The 18,203-nt window shown below is 40.5% G+C and overlaps 1 protein-coding gene across 6 annotated transcripts in view; it reads left to right on the top strand.

Annotated features, from left to right (window-relative positions):
- meis2a (Meis homeobox 2a) overlaps positions 1 to 18,203 on the top strand; it is a 137,212-nt gene continuing 119,009 nt past the window's right edge. For all 6 annotated transcript variants that reach the window (XR_013305066.1, XM_077620227.1, XM_077620229.1 and 3 more), the window contains exons 1-2: positions 1 to 54; positions 12,065 to 12,168. The gene's annotated coding sequence lies outside the window, so the exon portion shown is untranslated. The remainder of the gene's footprint in view (positions 55 to 12,064; positions 12,169 to 18,203) is intronic.

The following is an 18,203-nucleotide window of genomic DNA, read 5'->3' on the forward strand; positions in this document are numbered from 1 at the left end:
GGTATAACTGGCTCATCTTTGTCAAAGGAAGCATCATTCATCAGTATTATACAGGTGAGTTTATTTCTTCATATCTGAACTATGGTTTAAGGTGGCAAGACAGTTTGGTCTTCTGTTTACAAAACAAAAATGCAAGCTTAGCTAAATTTGCAGGAATTTCTGGCCAGTGCAACTGGCATTCCACACACTATGTTTTCTATGTTTAGGTTCGAAAGTAGGGCGATAAGACACCCGGCCTTTTAAGAAAAACTCCTGCAATTGCCTTAATTGGCCTCATGAAAACAGGAGAAGGAAAATCTGACAAGCACTGTCAGTATTTTAGCTGACAACAATCTGCTGTCTTCTTCATACAAGAGCGAGACCTCATTTTGTCTCGACCTTAGACAAAAGAGCTGCAGTATATTCATGCTATCTTCACTTTTTTAAAGCATTTAATAGTACTGGATGGTCTCTTTTTGCCTGTTAGACATTGTACACATCATTGGTCATTGATGTATATCCCTTTATGCAATGATATACGGTTCATGACTTGACTGTACTCATGGTATTGTAAAATGCACAGACAGGAACACATTTTATACACCTTGCAATTCTGCAGTTTTTTTTTAAATTACACACCATATGCAGAGGGCAATATTATTCTCTACAACCCGCGCTGTTTGACACTATCACAAAATATCAGTGTCTTGCAGTTTTACTAATGCATAATTTCAGGTGCTTAAGATCCTGGCTTTTGGGTTAAATCCTGGCCAAGAGTGGAGGATTTTTTAATGGGAAGACGACGGTCCCCCTCTTTTAATGTCTCGCAAGAATGTGTTATGGCGCTGTAGCTCCTTTCAGCCGGGCCCTCCTGAATTCAAGCCGATTATGGATAACAACCACATTACAGTGCGATACATCAAAGTCCTAGCTTACTGCTCAGCGGGGAGCCACTCTGGCACATTTCAAAAATCGACCCGTTCAAAAGCTCTCACTGGTTATGTGCTCAACGTGTCACACACTGAACTTTTCTCTAGTTGCTGACCTCATCGCTGGCGGCGTGTATTTCACTTGATTTTGAAGCAAATAAGATGAGCAAATGGGAAATAACAAAGAAACATAAACAAAGACTTGGAAATAGTCAGTATCCTAACAAAGACTCAGTAGACATAGGGGGATAGTTACAAAATGACAGAAAATTAGTATTACTAGCAAAAGAAAATAGTATTTTAGTATAACTGTGTTTTTGTTGTAACCCGTGTTTTTTTTTTAAGAAAATATTTCCTTCTTGCCACACTAACCCAAAATATATATGAGTTAAGGGAGATTTTGTTCACCAGTAGGACACAGCCATTTTTTTCTTTGCAGCTTTTGTCTCTTCCTGGTTGTCGTTTTGCATGAGCATTCTCCAAAAATTTCCGTTAAAGCCATTCCTTCCATCTGCTTCTTTGTCTTTCCGGTGTGATTTATTGCATTTCTTCCAGCTTTTCTTGCCTACAGGCAACTTGTATTTCCATCGACATCACTCCACAACAAATTGCTCCACTCTTGCCTCTTTTAGTTTCTTTGAAACATCAGTCACCTTCCCAGAAAATTTGCAATTACTTTTAATGTTGCCAATTTTTTTCTGGGCATTTTTCTTCGTATGAAAAGTCTATTATCTTGTCAGCCTGTCTGTATGAAACCATGGAGTCAAATCATTCATTCATTCTTCTGTGCTACAATCCTATCTCAGCCTACTTGTGACAGGATGTGAGGTGCACCCTGAACAGGTTGCCAGCCAATCGCAAGCCACATACATATTTACAAACAACCATTCATACTCTCAATGACAGCCATGAAGAATTTAGTGTTCTATCTCCTTATGCATGTTCTTGGGACGTGACCGAAAGTCGGATTACCCAAAGAAAACCGACTCGGGCATCGGGAAAACGTGCAAACTCCATCAGCGTGCTGCCATCACATAATCGCTCTCATTAAAATTTGATTAATAAAGATTGACTGATTACAAAATGATGCTGCAATTCATAGATAAATGACCATCGTCATAGACGAACAAAAGAATGTAACCAATCCTAATGTGTATATATAAATATGTATATTTGCGTGTGTGTACAAAGTATTTGCATGGCTTCCCACCTGTGAATGATAGTGCCTGATTTCCCTAAAGAATTTCCATGCGCCACCATCAAGGCTTACTTTCCAATCATGATTTCTATAATGACAGTTATCACACCACCTTGGCAATTCGCTGTTCTAATAGCTTGCATACTGTAACACTGCTATGTGTATATTTTGTATTGTTTATATGACCTTCTACTGTCAAAGTAGATGAAACTACTGAAAAGGTTGATCACCTGCCACTGTTCTGATTCCATGGGAAAAAATATTTTTCCCCTTGAGTTTTAATCTTGCTCTTAGTATCTCTTTATCAACTTTAGAGTTTGACACATCTGCTGTTATTTAGTTGAAATCCATTGCCTGATACTGGATTTTCCTTTTTACTCTTTGATCATGTGTCGTTACAAAATTGCAATTATTGTCATAATTTGTGGTTGAGTTGACTTTTGCATTGTTTGAGTCGAAGTAGTTTTGTTTCATGTTATTTCTTGTTTTCCTGGCTCCCTGTTCATGTTCACCAATTTGTATCTTCCATTTCCGTCAACCAATCAGCTCTCTCCAGAGACATGTGTCAAGTTTAGGTTGAACTCATTCATTGTGTCTGTATTTATGGGTTTGTTTATAGTACTGACTTTTAGTTTCCTTGGGTTTCTACATGACTTTGAATCTTATGTTTTGCAGACATTAATGATTGAGAAGTACGATTGTACTTCATGCCCAGCTTTAAATTTTAAAATTATCCTTAGCTGCCTACCTGAATTTGGTTCCTTGTTACCTCTTTAGCATGACCATAAAAACCTCAGCTCCTAACAATTACCCGGTTATTGAACTCTTAAATTGCAGCCTTTTTTTCTATTCTTCATTCGGGTGCATAAGATCCTTGAACAGCTCCCCTTAAAATAAGAAAGCACTCAGGATGTGATTGTTGCTCCTAGATCTACAAAATGATAACTGTCTCGCTTTTGTGCATATGGTTTTGATTCAGCGGTGATAATTTGCTTATTCAAGCCACAGTAGATTAAACTCCTTTGTTGGGCAAACACATTTTAATATAGTGTGAATTACCTACTGTGCTTGTTTGTAAAAAAAAAAAAAGAGAATAAATGTAGACAGCCAAACAGTTGGGACATGGATGCTTGACAGGGAGGATGTGTGTTTATAAAAGGGTGTCATCAACAGACACACAAGAAGATGAAAATATAATATTTGAAGGCGGCTGACTCTCTGACATTAGCACGGCACTAATCGTTAGGTTGCGGCATCCTTGGTCATTGAGCTCCCGGGAATTGAATGGAAGTGCACACATTGGGGCCTGTCATTACTACAAGAAATGGCTGTCCACTTCCTGCTGAGAAGAGGTGCCCTCTGCTTTCACTCTTAAGCGCTAGTTGTTCACCAAATAACAGAATAGCAAGTGTCTCTGAATACAGGATTTGCCTCTATTTAGAATTAAAAGCTGCTGTGCAATGCTTTGGTAACAAAAGAGGTCCTAATAGCTCTGAGGAATAAAAGGCTCTACATCTTAATGCACAATTAAATCAGTGAAACGCTCAATTAGATATTTTTCCCCGATAATACCAATGCATCATACTAAGCAGGCAAGTCTGGGGCATACTAAGCATACTCAAGTACAATCTAAGGATGCAAAATGTGAAAGTTTCTGAGGTGAGAATTTATTGGTACATTTTGATGTGTGGAGTGTCCTAAACATTTGTCAATGTTCCTATATATTTTTTTCAAATGGCATGTGAATCATGTCCATCCTCCAAGTTTTCACGATAAGCAGTCCAAAGCTTTTCTGTGACCGAACGTAGGGCTCACTTTGTAACATCAATCTGTATTGCGAATAGCACCTGAGGTGTTTTTTTCCCTCATTCCCCATCAAGGTCTTATTCACTCGAGAGCTTCAGCAGATTAGCGCTCCGCTGGGGTGCAATGGCTTCTCGGCACGCCGCTTCACGTCCAATTTGAAGTGCATAAGAGCGTTCTTGTCGTTAGCGTTTACTCCAGACTGTTTTTCACACTGAGCGAGTGTGACGTTAAAGACAAATAAAACCACATCAGCCCACGTTGATCTTCTCCAAGCGGGGCCCCAGCATTTTATCTTGGCCGACAGCAGTTTTCAGGGGGTTATGGATAGGCCATCTTGCTAACGCTATTATTTACCAATGGCCCAAATGTCAACGTTCCTTTTGTACCTCTCGGCTTTTCTCGTTTAATGCTTTGCCGGCGTGAAAAGGCTGAGCTTTAACAGAGAGGTGAGCTGCCGAGTGAAAAATATTTCTATCGCGCCGGCATCGGATCAATAGATGTGTTTACCCGTCCCGACGGCACAATGTTCACTCCATAATGATGATTATTAAACAGCCTGTTGACTGAGAGCTTTTGTCTGGCCGCTTGTCAGCCGATTCGCCCGGCGGAGGGTCACACGCTCCTGCTGTCAGGTTAGCACAGACACCTCTGGCAAACGGCATCTGTCAAAAGGGCGGGTTGAGCTGAGCTGCTGACCAGATCCCCTTCTACCAAAGCAACTTGACGGGTCAATGAGATTCCACGTAATTATACCGCAAAGGGACATGTTCCTTTTTAGCAGAGAACTCACAACATAAGTGCGTTGGAAGGATAAGCTGTGGCCATTTGAGACTCAGAAAAGCTAGAGAGCAACTCATGTTTCTAAAGGTTGACTCTCCTTTTATTCATGGCAACGAATCTGTATGCAGAAATGCTATATCGTGCTAGAAAAACAATATTTTGCTCATTATTTCTAAGGTGTGATGAGTACCTTTTCTCTTCTATGCTGCAACCAACACGATAACTGGCAAATCACTCAATTCTTTTGCAGGCAATCCCTGTTTAATATAGAGTCCTAAAGTAGAGTTAGATGCTAGTTCTGTTTTTTTTTGTCCAGGGATGAGGTTGAGAGGTTTTGCTGCATTTGGAAGTTGTGTGCGTCTCAAATCCCCACAAACTACTGGTGTGTATTTTTCCATTCTTTCAGGTGAATGAACAGCGGCCTTTGCGTTTAATGGATTTCTAGCCGCTGAGTGACAGCGTTTGAATAGGCTGTAGCAAATAGGGAGGTAAAAGGGGCATTAGAGATGGGGGTTGGCCAGAAGACTGGCTCTGTCTTCTGCATGTGACAGACGCACTACACGTGCAAACGTTTTCAATGTGGGGCTACAGTCGTTTCAGTATTCTACTGGTGTATGTGCTTTTGTGTGTATTTACCCCAGAAAAACCCTTCCACTCTTTGTTTTATGTCCGCCATGACTGTGGCCTTCTCTCTGGATAGAAATAAAAGGTAGACATGCCCCAAAATTCTAAATTCCCAACGTATGCACGGGACCTTAAGAATATTTGTGAAAAATACATCAGCCATCCGTTTAGCATATTTGCATTTGTATCTTTGGCAATGATTAGCCTTTTTTATTATTGTTGCAATGGCCAACCAACCAAACTAAGTAAACATTGACTTAAAATTAGGCTACATTTTCTGAAACTCAATCATAATCCATATTAAATAGATGATTGGTTTCACAAAATTGCATTATTAATACAAACAAAACAGCTTCATGCCATGCTTTTGTTGGTTTTTTTTTGGCCTGAACTATGTGTGCCTTTCATAATCATATCCAATGCTATTTGCTTTGGATAGTTATGAAAGCCTTTCCTTTGGGAAACAACCACAAGAATAATTTAAAAGCCTTTCTCCATGAAATAAACCATTTTAAGAACAAGCCTGCTCTTGGATGGAGCTGTAGTAAGATACGTCTTGATCTAAAATAAACATGTCACACTGCATGCGCCAGTGTTTAGCACCGCCACACATATGGATGCCCCCCAACACAGTAAACATAAACACACAATGATAAGGAAAAGACATTCATTGTTATTAATTTCTTTTTTTTCTTTTTCTCGTGTTTGGTTGCTGGCAGGATTAGCACGCTGAACATACAGTCCAAATTCCATAACAAACAATTGCAGTTAATCTGCTCACCAGGCTTCACCCAAAAGCTGCAAAGTGCCTCCTTTACATAAAGCTGATCAAATTAAGATGCACACGCTGACCAAACTCTGTTTTCACAACATGAATTGTATAAAGTAAGAGATGAATGCGAAGTGGTTACTGTAAGTAACCATAATCAGTGTTTAATCCTCCAACACGTCTCGACATTCTCAGTCGGTGCTCTGAACCGGAATGGCCGTGCACAACAGCAAATGCATCCAGCGTTCTTATATGCCAGCATAATCCCTTAATTGCTCTGCGGTGAAACTGTCTATACCATATTAAGATATTCAATGCAGCCAGTTAATGGAAAAGCAAAAAGGGTATCATGTTTTGCATAAAACCTTTAAAGCCAAAAATGTGCTCTGGCTTTCTTTTTTTTTCATTTTCATCACAGTGACATATTCACATCCCCAGTAATCCCCTACCTTTTCTATGGGCTCATGATCATTCTCCTACAAAAAATATACATTCTCTAAGATGCTAAATTTTCCAGTTCATTATGTCATAGGGTAATTTATTGAGAAGTAAAACAACAAAAAGAGTAGTAACTCAATGTGTCAATCAGAAGTGCCTTGCTTTTTTCAATGCAATGAATGAGTTATTCAGGCTCTCCCAATGAAGGTGCATTGCAACTGCAGTATCTTTTTTTTAATGACTGAAACCGATATATAGTTCTAACTCGAGTCTTTTCTTCTACTGTTGTATTTCTTATTTTGTTTCCATTAAATATTGACGTCCATTAGACAGGCTACCTCAGGCTCCTCATGATACCTATCCTAAGGGACATTGACAATTTAGAGTAGGATCCCAGTAATCAGCTTTTTTTGTTTTTTATGAGAGACAAAAGAATCAACTGTATGTTGGCAGTGGGGGAGTGTCTATAAAAAAAATGACCTGCATCTGCATAGCCGTCAAATTCAAAGATTTGATAATATTCAAAGGACGTGATGGTAAGCCCAAAACCACAGAGGGTGTTTGAAGATGTGTGGTGCTCTCTTGGGAGAAAAAGCCGTGGTAGCGTTGGACCTCACTTTTTTTGTTGCTAGCATCATTTAAGGCTACTATATCGACCTGAATGTTTTTAGAACCAGTTTTGTGCATGCACGTGTGCGCCAATTAAAAATGGGTCTTCCTTGAGATACCAGTAAAGACATCAGGTGACACAAACTGGTGTAAATATTCGGAAATGTGTATATGCATCATCAACTATGTTCATACTAAGTTGGAATATTTGAGGCCAAAGCAAAGGCAAGAACAACCATTGACATAAAGAAACCCTATGGTTTTTATTGCCCAAGTTTATGTATATATGTGTAAAAGATGGTGCTGCTTGACAATAGCCAGAGTGAGAGCATTTGACATCAACTCACCGGTGTCAAGATCAGCATGTGTCTGCATTGATCCCTATGTGAATCAAGTTGATCAGCAGGGGCCTAACAAAGATGTTGTGAAATTTCATTACCCTAGACAGGAAGGGTCAGTGCAAAGGCAAAAAGCTGGGACAGGTTTGTTCGTATACGGACCAATAGATGTCATCACAGTGCTTTGATGGGTATAACCAGACGTGACTAAAATCTGCATACTTTTTATACTTTCTTTTGTAGCACTGTAAAAGCTTGTTGGGCCGCCAGGCTTATAAAGCGCTAAGGAAAATTCTGCAACTAATTTTAAATCTGTATTTCACATCTCTACACCCTTTTTGTTGCTTTTAAGTCAAGATGATAAAGCGAGCAAGTTGAGACAAGGCGGGATAGGCCACCGGGACAATGGATTCAGGCTTAGGAGACGGCGGATCTCATGTTAGACAATAAGTAAGATTCATTGGGTCATTTTTTTTACTTGCGTCTGCCAAGATGGGAAATGAAATGTTAAATGTTTCATGGGCTACGAAAAGGGCAGGATTTGTCTTAGTATTTGCCGCTGGAGAAGGAGCGAAGGAGTTTGATTGTTGGAAAGACTCAAAACAAGGACAATTAGGAACGACGGGAAAAGCACCGCGAGCAAGAAGGAAAGAAATGAAAAGGGTGAGCGAAGCTGTTTTGGGCTGTCTGATGGATGACGGTGTAGTCGGCTTGGTGGGGGCGTAGTCTTCTGAATGATGATGGCCTAATATCATCATCCCCCTGTCAGGCCTAATAGGCTTTCCTTGGTGGAAATCACTCACACGGAGCCACCATAATGCCCGGGAACCCCTGACAGCATCATCCATCCACTCAAGCCAAGCCAACGTCTCAAAACTAATAAGGAAATACATGCTTCAAGGAGATCTGAAAAATTAAACAGGTATCTTACCGACCATTTCTTCAGAGGGATGTTATAGCAGCGGATATGAGTTGGAATAAATATCGACATTGCCAGGTGATCTGGTTTAAGATTTAAAAAATCAGGACCCTCATACAGTATAGTAGAAAGTACAATGTTGTAGCATCAATAGGGCCTGGATTTTCACTATTTTCACTTTTTTCACTAGTTTATAGACATGAATCTATTTTTTTCCAGTTTGTGCCCAAACCTCTATACTTTATCAGTACTTCCCAAACCTACATTTTTCCTCCTATGATTGAATTAAAATCACAAGCAAGCCCTGCAAGGTCATTATCAGCAAGGCTAAAAATAACACTTTTGAATCTTCATAGCTGCCTGATCCAACGGATGCATCTTCTGAGGTATTCTAATTTTATCCCAGATGCCTTTAGAGGAGTGGCCCCGCCGATGTTTTCCTCGCCGTGATACACCTGTCACTGCTTTCCCTCGCGCAATGGCTGATCACAGCACACTTTAAACATGCTTACTCTCCTCTTATCTCTCCCCGTAGCCTGCCGATCCCGTTATCTCCAATCGCCACTTTAATCATGTGACACCTCACAGCAAACCAACACCACTCCCTCCCGCTCTTTCTCTCGCTGCCCACCAACCAAACACACACACACACACAAACTGCTGCCATCAATAATGCTGACAACTTTTTTTCAAAGTCTGCTTTTGAAAGCATCTGTCGTGTCAAAATTGTCGCATTTCATTATGGGTGATATGCTATTAAAAAAAAAGAAAAGTATAGGAAGTGCATTAGGCAATCATTGTTTTGCTTTTAAAAGCTATGCCTACACGCATATACCCCCTAAGATGGCTGCAATCCATTTACATCACATGTCCATCTCGCTCTTTCTTGTGCATATAAACTAATTACCAGAGTACGCGCCAGTCACTCTTTTTGACAATCCACATTTGAAGTTGGATGGGTGTCATGGATTTTTTCCAATATACTTGGCATATGAGGATCCTTGGGAGTAGCTCTGTGCAGAGAATTTTTTTGTGTCACTACTATTTGTACGGTATGGATGCAGGTGTATCATATTTGATGCAAGTGAGGCAATATGGGGTGCATAACTAGATGAAACAGAATAAATCCGCACTCAAAGACACCGGCATTGTTACGGTAGTTTAGAACAGTTCTGATACCGAACGTTGAGTCGAAGACTTTGTTGATGCATTTTATGAACTAAGAGATTCATCTCTTTAATCTTAGTTATAATTAATACCATCACAACTCGCTTTAAAGATCTGAAAAATGACAAAAGTATGTTTTGTGACTTTAAAAATCCACAGAGAAGAAGATAATCTTCTAGGCATACTTTGATGGCTACGTTTTAAATGAGGAAATTGCAATAGTGCTCGATATCCACTGTTGCTTTCAGTTCTGAAATTGTGGAGGCGTGGTCCTGGGTTTCTGAAAATCCTTTCAGCTGAAGCATTGAAGATTTCACCAAGTCTGCAATTCAGCACAAAGTTGTTCTGAGTCTTTGACAGTTTTCAGCACTTATTGTCAAATTCCATGTATTTAGAAACAAATTACCGAATGAGTGTACAGGACCTCTAAAATAATGATATATTATTATTTAAAATGACAAATAAATTGGGCAATAAAAAGCCTGGTGTACAATAGGTTAGCACGTTGGCCTCAAATTTGGTCATATGGTCTCCACGCTGGCTGATTCTCTTTGAGCTTTGAAAGGCCTTGGCGATACAGTAACAGCCAGAGGCAGAAAGGAGCTGTCTGTCGTCAAGATGGCCACTGACACCCACCTCACCCAAGGGGGCTGTGGAGAATAGAGATGAGGCAGCTGGTAGAGGGTGAACAGGAAGCATGGCGGTAACCGCATTAACAGCTGGCCCTCACCCCGACGTTGCCTTGTAAGCCCAAGTGTCAGGCAACAGGTCATATGAAAAGCAAAGTGTTTGTTTAGCTGATGGCGAGGGTCTTACCATGCAGCATCACTGCGAGAGCCTTTTTGATTAGGGCTTTGTCGTTTCACAGGTGACGACAACACGGATGCTCGTGAATGTTGAGTAAACAAGACGGGAACAAAAGCTGAATAGGCACAGGCCTGAGCTGTGTTGTGTACATTAAGTGCTCCACTGTAACCTTTTTAAAGGGAGAACAATCATGGTTTACTCTAGATAAGTTACAACCTAAAGGACAATTTTCTTTGTGTTGTTGTATCTGAATTCCCTCTTTGGGTACCACATGCAAATTATTGTAGGATTTTTGTCCCTGTTTTTATTTGAAATGTAATTTTTTTTTCAGCAAGAAGAAAAAGAAGAAAAAATCTAATGATTGGTTTGAAGTTGACACACGCAATTGTATTTTTGGTGTATTGTTGGTTATACTTTCATCAATTTTAATGGGATTTGCAACAATTAATCATTAGTCTTGACATAACTTTCTCCAGATTTTAGTTGTTTGTTCAGCCACACACGAGTAAGATGCATGCTGCTTAAAGAATGCAGATGATAGATAAGCCCAACAAATTTTCCTCTACCTTTGGCCGCAACAGTGACCTCAAGACCAGGTCAAGAAGCCCACCCCTTCCCTCCAGCAGTCAATAAATCATGATGTCACCTCTACTGCCCAATCCCCTCATGCTATCGCTAACTTTGAGTGTCCTCCGCATTCTTTCACTTCCCCCTGCTCCTTGCTTGACCCCTCCATCCAAACAAACCGCCTGTCAGCGCTGCACCGACAGGTACGACAGCTCCGGGTAATGTGAGGAGTGATCTCTCCCCGGAAAAAGTAACACTCTTCCTTCCCCCTCACCCTGTCCTCGACTTTGTGTCTCCAGCACCCTCCTTCCTCTTCCACCCTTTCCTCGGAGATTATGGACGAGCGGAGAAAATATGTAATTACCGCACGTTCTGCTAAGCTGTTTGAAGATGGAATGTGTTTTTAGTCCCGAGCCAACTCCACACGAGGGTTCTCAAATAGGGACTAAAGGGTGCGACAGCATGGTCGTCTACACTATCTTTACTTAAGTCTTAGTTACATCCAATTTGCCTGAAGCTTTAATTCGCCCTTACACGGATCATTGTTGGACATCCATATTTGGGAATCTGGCGGTATTATCTACCATTTGCCAACTTTAATACCTTGCCGTGGATTAGCGCTTATTCTGTGTCTGGTTTTGGGGGTACAATTCGCCACCTCAACGACTCATTGGGGTCATCTTTGCAGTGAGCACAGCCCTCCCTAGTTTACATTCTTAGTCATCATTAGATGAATAAATATCACTGAGATTACCTTGTAAGCCATTCGGAACTCCCCCCTTTGGACCGTATCTCCTCAGACATGAAGAAAGTATTAAATGGCTATTTCTGTTAGCATGTAAAATCCCTTTTGCTTTGGAGGCTGCCTGAATGATCCCACATCTTTTTCATGTTCTTGTCACCAAGCCCAAAACTGAGCTTAAGCAAAAAGGGGACAGTGGATTCTGGTTTTAGCGACCCTATCTGTACCTTTGAAGCCAGGATGAAGTGATTGGCAGGTCAATTTGTGATTATATCGCTCCATGTACTTTGTGGCCCTAACGCTCCTTTTTTCCCCACCAGATAAGACTTCCCTAATATGAAAACTGTCATAATTCATCCCCGTGTATGTTTTTTTCCCCCCTCCCTCTCCAGGAATCATCAATCCGGTCACCTGTCAAGAAAGAGATGTCCCATTTTGCCGCCATCCGCCCTTGTGTGATTTCACTTTATGGAGATTATCCCGCACTATAAAGCAGGTAAGGTTATTTTATGTTTGAATCAAAGTTTAGTTCCCTCAATCATCCTGGAATACCAACAACTGGGAAGCGCTCAGCATGGGTTTTTTTTTCTAGCTTTTTGTCCACATTCCCCCTGTCGAAAAGCCATCACGATTCCCGTCCTCCCTGCTCAGTCGGTAGTTTCCTGTGCAAATTAACAGACTCAGTGGTGAACAACATTTCCAATTTTGAAGGCCAACGCAAGTGGGCAAATTAGGCATGTTTTTTTTAATTAAACCCAGTCCGCGGCTCAAATGAGCTGAGGGGTGGTAGTGTTTCCGGATGGGGCAGGTGCAAATCTAATCTCTGGTGGAAGCGCTGTTACGTCCGTCCTCCAGCCGAGCCCCATCTTTCTTCTAATCAGTCCCCAGCTTGAAAAGCAGACTGCAGTTTCGGCTCCCCTGTTGCTGTGGAGTGCCTGATGCTTTCCCCAAATATATTCAATTGGGACATTTTTGGCAACTTTCGTAGGTCTTTGTACACGAATGGAGGGATTTCAACAACCAGGCTAAACAAAAGCCTTTGCGTCGAATAGTATTGTCTTGGTCCTGAGCACAACAGACTGGATGTACCAAACACATGAATTGTACTGTGAGATTTCTTCATAGTATGTGGTTGCAATCAAAATGTATGCATGTATGCAGGTATGATTTTTTTTAAACAGGTATGTGACAGGAGCTAGGCAGACAAATTTGATGATGTACAATGGAACAAAAAAATAGTTTACTCATTTCTACTAGTTTCTGGATTCTCTGCTTAGCATCATCTTCCATAATTTGTCACTACACCACCTAACTTTTTAGAATTTAATGACATGCCACTCATTTCAAGGGCCATATATGGCCCCACGATTGCATTTTTGATTGAACTATTTTTTATTTCAATGCCCATCGAAAAAGTACACAAAGCCTTTTCTATGTGCTAAACATTAAAGAATGGACAATAGAAATTGAGCACTAATGGTGAGGTAGCTGGCTGCATTATGAAAATTGTCTTTTTTGGCAGCCAAGGCAATTGAGTCTAGTGTTTGGCGTCCTCTGTGGGGGCTTGTACGAGACCAAGACGAGTCACAGATAATGAGCTGCCTTTAATCACATGAGACAGTACTTTGAGTCGTATTTGCAGAGAAGGAAAGGGTGGGGGGTCTAATTAACCGACTACAGAAAAATCACACGGCTTCTCGTGTCCGTTGGAACTGACACTGAGGCCTAACCAACCTTGACAGGAAGTGACAACAAAGGCTCTGGCTCTGTTCTTCAACCGCAACATGGCAAATCAAAGACAACAAAACTGGAGAAATTTTATGATTGCGACGCTTGAAATTAATGACATCCTTTCTTTGTATTTTTGCCTGGGAATGAAACAGTAGATGAAATATATAGTGCATTTTACACCGATTTTAATTTAATTTACATCTTTTAAAAATGCAATTCTTAACTACAAAATGTTGCACATCACTATATTTAAGTGATGTCTTTTACACAAACAGACCCCCAAAGTTGAATTGGTTTACTGTACCTTCTATTATGAAATGTCAAAAATGTGACACAATTGAACCTGCAGTCAACAAACAAGGATTGAATTGACAGCATAGAAAAGTTATCAAAACAAGCTTGAAATTGTAAAAGCAATGTTTGTACATTCCACTTCTATAAACATAAAAGAGGAATTTACACTACATGGACAGTAAAATCAAGATTTTCGACCTAATTCTGGAAAAAAATGCCCTTGGGGTTTATTTGGAAATTAAAACAACAAAGTTACTGTTGACTAAAACGTATAGCGTTTTCCTGTCCGAAACAGCATTTTTTTTTAGATCCCCATACATTCTGTATGGTTCTTTCTCGACCGGTGTGCTTTACAATGTAACACGATGAACAGCCTATTTAAAGCCCCAACACTTCTAATTTCTGATTTCAGAACATTTTTCCCCTTTTTATAAGACTGAATGACATCAATGCATTGTTTCCAAGTGTTGATCACTCCAGGGATCGGATAACGATAATATATACATTTGTTAACACAGTAATCTGGATAGTTCCTCACCACCACGTACGTTTCATTTTAGCCGCCTGAGATAAGTCGTTCAATCCCACCGCTATTTCATGCTCGTCCATATCCATAAGCAGCCCAAAAGATTTGTCCTGTAACGCCAAGTGAGCATTTGCATCTAAAACGATATTGGACGTTTGTTATCCTCATCAATCAATACAATCTTTCCCCTCTATTCTATGCATAATCTTAGAAGCTGCATGCAAAATGTTCAACAATAACATGTATGTTATACAAGACACCATATATCATCCATGGATGCATTTACATGGTGTTAACAATTTCTCAGGGCGGATTAGAGGGCGCTGAGGCAGCAGCTCAGATCCCATGAGAGGTGGGCTTTGGGAGCTGATAAGGCCACAGCCATAGCAAGGCAGGATTAATACGTCGGACCAGGACACATGGCGGCCCCCTCTGATTATACCAGCGGAAAAACAGTTCTCTCCCATCGGGCTTGCCGTGATTAAACACAGACCGAGTGCGGACTCGAAGGCAAAGGGATGCGGAGATAACCGCGTTTTATATATGCGAGCCGAGTTGCCAGGCTGATCAGGCGGCAGGATTGTTCACGCTACGGGGGTAAAGGGATCGCACCGGGGGGAGGGAGGGAGTCTAGCCCCTGAACACACACCCATGCTTCTACTGTCACTTTCCGATCTAACTGTCTTTCTTCAGCGGAATATACATCAAGTATTCCTACAGTTATTATTGGCAATAGTGAGGGTAGGGTATAAATATGCATCATTAATGGATTTGTTCTTGCAAATGTATCCACTATGCTAATATTTTAGGATTTAGCATCTCAAAACCACCAGAAAAATGGAAAAACAAGTTCATGAATTTTTTTACAATTGGTACGAAACATTTTCTTCTCAAACTGTAAAAATGTGTATTGATTTTTTTTTAGCAATTCAATTATCACAACAGTCCTCCAAAAAGTTTAAGTTAGACTCCCATGTGCGAGTAGATTCGTTTTACTACACAGTTCCAGTTTGTTTTTCCCACCGACCCGTAAAGAGAAGTTCAGTGTTTTTGCATTAATTTTAGTTTACGTTCAATTCTGTACTGAGACCTCTGTGGGAGCGCAGATTACCTAATTAAGCTGCCTCAAAACATCTCGTTATGGATTGAATTCCTTTTTGTAGTTAGGGGGAGCTTAATTAATTAATTGTTCTAATGACCTATTAATGGCAATGCACCAGGAATTTTAATGAGACGCCTTAATTAAATATTACCTCAATGTTTAATCATTGGGTTTTAATTATTCACATTATGTTTTCTGAAGAATCATTTTGGGCCCTGCTTCACAGAAAACAAAACACAAGTGTACTACATTGACAATTCTGTTGGGATACATTATTAGTTGGCGGGAAAATAGATTGTTTGCCACACTTTTGAGGCATTGTATTCCGGTTTACAGAAAAAGAGACACTGGTAAATTGGAACCGCAGACTAAACCTTGGATCCGAATGTAATGGGACACACTGACTTGTGCAAACGTACCGTAATTACTAGAGAATAACGATTCTACCGATATATATATTCGTAACATTATGTACAATTGCCTGCTGATGTATGGTTTGGCTTGAACGCCGCCTTAACACACATTTCCCTGACAATATGATTAGTTATTACGTCATCACAAAGTTTTAGACTATAGTTGGAATGTACATATTTTGGCTCTTCCTCTCTCTCATCCATCCTCATCCGAGACAAACTGGAAGAACTCAGTCATCATCCTTGTTCTAGCTCAAATTTGGTGGGATCAAAGGTGGCCAGCTGGGCGGGGGCGGGGAGCAGATGGTTGCATGTTCATAGGGGGCAGAGGGAAGCAGGAGTGGGGGGCACTAGGCAAAGGCCCTTCAGGTTTTAACACCTCCTCTCCCCTGGGTGCCCGCTTGGTTCAGAGGGTGGGGAGGTGGTAAGGGGATGATCCGGTTATGGGGAACTTACCTGAGCTCAGTGGCATGACCAGCAGGCTTCCAAAGGGACCACCCCCTGCTTCGCACACATATGGCGTTAACCACAGGGGCGCCTGACCCGAAGACAATGAACCACGGAAGGACATGGGACGATACGCCTCGCTCATTAAAACGAGTGCATGTCAGTGAATCTATTTATTAACAGACTCAATTTTTAATAAACTTAGAGGATCATTTATTCTCTGCCTTGAATGTTTTAGGTGGTACCTTAGACCTACCTCATTTTGTTGAGAAATAGGCTCCTAAATTCTAGCACTTTCCATAGTTTGGTATGATATATATAAAATCAGGGCACCTACTCAAACTTTCAACCTCTTGAAAGCATTCTTTGTCGCCAGAAATACTCTGATCTGTTTTGCCTGTTGGCTCTTCTGATGGTGCAGTGAAGCTTTGGCTTTCAGTTTAAAGCAATATTAGCGTGTTCGCTGGCGTAGGCTGGTCATTAGTTAAGAGTTATATTTTTGTTTTAATTTTACATGACAATAGTGGTTGATTTTATTTTGGGGAATTTTTTTCAGTCATCAATGCTCTTGAAGTGTATTCTTGGTCATGCAAAAAAATAAGCATTTAGGTTATGGGTCCCACTGTGCATGAAGATAGTCATTTAGATGTGTTTTGCATTCCGGAACTTGAGGTAACCTGCATGTTGAGGGTGCGCACGGCCCAGAACTGGCAGGCTAGTTACAGACTGCAGGTGCTCGGACAGATTAATCCTTGGCTAAATCAGCTCCGCCTCAGCCATCTCAAAATTCCTGGAAAGGAGCCTGCTGGGAACGTCAAGTGGTACTTGTGGTCTAGGATTATGACTTTCATACTCGATGGCCTTGAGAACCTAAACGGAGTCGCACGAATTGTATTCGGAAGGGGCAATAAGTTTTTGTATGGGATTGTCCTGGAGACCGATTTGTTTTTGTGGGGAACTATTTTTCCCATAAATCCCTCTTAAGAAGTCACATTCACCCTGTGGCTAATAGGATCATGATGGGAATAATCTTAGCAAATCTGACAGAAGAAAAAAAATGAATATCATGGCCTTCAGTTTCTTCCTTTCGGTAAATGAACAATTTCAAACATCTTTTCTCTGGCACTATGGTGGGAAAAGAGACACATTTTCATAGCCTGAAAGTAGTTTGTAATTTTTCAAATGAGAATAGTAGCCAAAAACAAGTCTTGTCTTCATAATTCTATGCATCAGTGAAAGAGATGACCAAACATTGACGGACACAATTGGAAGTACATTTCATTACTACCTACAACTTTTAACTGTTAAATGACTGTAAGACTGTCATCAAACGACCAACAAGTTATTCGATTTTTGATTAGTTTTGTATGTGCCACTTGACACCCAAAGATAATTGTATGGAAATCATCTGCACTACTTTCGGTATTTTAACACCGATATCAATGTACAGTATGTTACTCGCTTCAACATTATTAGAGTCACATCAGTCTGATATTGTGGAATTATAATACTGGTTATTGGCTGTTTACAGTCACATTGGCAATTATATTTGATACATTTGGGTAATGACTGCTAAGAAAAATGAGGTCATCATGGAAATATGACGATGCCTAGTTTTGTTCTCCCTATTCCATCCCTCTTGCCTAAATTGAGTGTTTTTGTCCAAAACATTGCATGGCCTTTAATATTGTTAAACATCCTGCAGCCAGTAAAAAGATTATTTAAAAACCCATTTCTGATATGGAAATAATGGAAAAGCTAGACTACGATTTTATTGTCATTTCTCAGTTCTTAAGGACATGCGCTTGATCAGATGGATTTCAAAAGAAAATGACAATAGATTTTCATCAGGAAAAGTTGTCTTCTCCCTTCTTTCACAACTTCATTCTCTCTTATTTGTGATGTCACACCTGCTATCATTCAAGCGCCGCACACTCTGTCAGTGCATATTAGAAACTGGTGCAGGCGAATGGGGGGTGGGTTTGTGTCTCGACAGCCATCGTACAGTATCAATATTG

The sequence above is a fragment of the Stigmatopora argus genome, chromosome 15 (genome assembly GCF_051989625.1).
Source record: "Stigmatopora argus isolate UIUO_Sarg chromosome 15, RoL_Sarg_1.0, whole genome shotgun sequence".
In the NCBI taxonomy this organism is placed as follows: Eukaryota; Metazoa; Chordata; class Actinopteri; order Syngnathiformes; family Syngnathidae; genus Stigmatopora; species Stigmatopora argus.